Source organism: Arachis hypogaea, chromosome 16, assembly GCF_003086295.3.
Source record: "Arachis hypogaea cultivar Tifrunner chromosome 16, arahy.Tifrunner.gnm2.J5K5, whole genome shotgun sequence".
NCBI classification, from domain to species: Eukaryota; Viridiplantae; Streptophyta; class Magnoliopsida; order Fabales; family Fabaceae; genus Arachis; species Arachis hypogaea.
The window spans coordinates 76971211-76973200 of record NC_092051.1 but is presented as its reverse complement, the minus strand read 5'-3'; the positions used below and the strand labels follow the sequence as shown (position 1 = coordinate 76973200).

Sequence of the window (1990 nt, the reverse complement as noted above, 5' to 3'; positions counted from 1 at the left end):
ATATTCGATCCTGAAATTGAAATGACAATTTCACGAATAAGGCGAGAACATCGTCGGTTAGCCCGCTCCGAGGGTGGATCTGAAAGTGAATCTGAGGAAGAAACCAGCCCCTGTTCTACTGATTCGGTTGTTTTGCGTGCAAAAAACATGGCAGCTAGGAGAGTTACCATCCAGGAGGAAGGAGCCCCTGATTTTACAATGCAACCGTTTCAAGCGCATCATCCAGCGGTAGCTACAGATTTTGAAATAAAGACCGCACTGCTAAATTTGATGCCCAAGTTTCGTGGCCTACCTGCTCAAGAGCCTATCAAGCACTTGAGAGATTTCCAGGCAGCCTGTTCTACTGTCAGGCGTGATGGCATTGATGAAACTTCAATTCTGCTGAAAGCTTTTCCATTTTCTCTTAAGGGAAAAGCAAGAAAGTGGTACTACACTCAACCTCTAGCAAATGTATCCAACTAGGATACACTCAAAAAGGAGTTTATGGAGAAATTCTTTCCATCTGAAGTTACTGATAAACTGAGGAAGGATATCTCCACAATTGTTCAGGATGACAATGAGACTCTCTTTGAATACTGGGAGCGCTTCAATAATCTTTTGGAAGCATGTCCCCATCACATGATTGACAAGATCGTGCTACTCAGCTATATTACACAGGGTATGAGGCCCCAAGATAAGACCACACTGCAAAGTGCCAGCAATGGGTCTATGAAGAAGTACAAGACCACTGATGAAGCTTGGCAATTGATCAGTGATTTAGCTGAATCCACTAGGAACCACAGACAGAAGCAAGGCCGTTCAAAAGCTGTTGCAGAAGTATCTTCTAGCAGAGAGACTGCTGCTCTAACTCAAAGCATCTGTGAATTGACCAACTTGCTGAAGCAAATGTAGTTGAATCAACAAGCTCAGCAAGCTCAACCTCCTCCACCACAGCAAAACCAACAACTAGTCCCACAAAGAATTTGTGGAATCTGTGCTGATTATAGCCATTACACTGATGAATGCCCGTAGCTCTAACAAGAAGACAACATGGTGGCATCCACTCACAACTTCTATGACCGCCCCAACCAAGGGTACAATCAAAGTGGAAATAATAACCATGGATGGTAGGACAATTTAAACCAGAATTGGAGGGACAACAGTAACAGAGGAGGCAGAGATAATCAGGGAAATCAAAAGTGGAACAATAACAACAACAGGCAGCAAAATCAACCTTACAGAGCACCACACCTGAGGTAGAACCAAGGACCACAGAACAATCAGCAGCAGACCTCTCAATTTACTCATTCTTCGTTATCTTCTAATGAAGATCTACTACAATATTTTGAGAAAAGACAACAGACCATGGAAAACAACATCATGAATAGTATTAATGCCAGTCTTAATGGTCTCACCTCTACTCTGCAAGCTTTTATGACACAGTTTGGATCAGCACAAAATTCCAGTAACCAACCTTCAAGCACCACTGGAATCCCCTCTCAACCATTACCCAATCCAAAGGGAGGCATTAATGCCATCACCCTGAGGTCCGGAACCACACTGCAGGAGAGGAATCAGGAGGAACCAAGCTCACCAGAATACGCCTCAACTGAATAGGTGGTAGAAATCGAAGAGGAAGATGATATACAGAACACAGTTGAAGAAGAAACAGCTCAACCACAGGAGGAAGCACCAAAAGGCACAGGCACCACAGAAAACACTACTCCTATTCTATTTCCACAACTTGCAAGAAAGCCCAGGAAGCAGCTGGAACCCGATCCTAAAATGGTAGAGATATTCAAAAAGGTTGAGGTAACTGTTCCCCTTTTTGATGTTATTCAGCAGGTACCTAAATATGCAAAGTTTCTAAAAGACTTATGTATCCATAAAGACAAAATTAATGAATTAGAAACTATTCCTTTAGGTAGTTCTATATCTGCTTTAATGGGAGGATTACCCGAAAAATGTAGTGATCCAGGTCCTTGCATAGTTAGTTGTACTATTGGTGGTG

At 42.7% G+C, this 1990-nt stretch overlaps 1 non-coding gene across 1 annotated transcript; it reads right to left on the bottom strand.

Moving 5' to 3' along the window:
- Nucleotides 1-516: 516 nt before the first annotated feature.
- On the bottom strand, nt 517-624 carry LOC112761670 (small nucleolar RNA R71). Its single transcript, XR_003182054.1, has one exon. It is a non-coding gene; the product is annotated as a small nucleolar RNA R71 (small nucleolar RNA).
- Between the last annotated feature and the right edge of the window lie 1366 nt (nt 625-1990).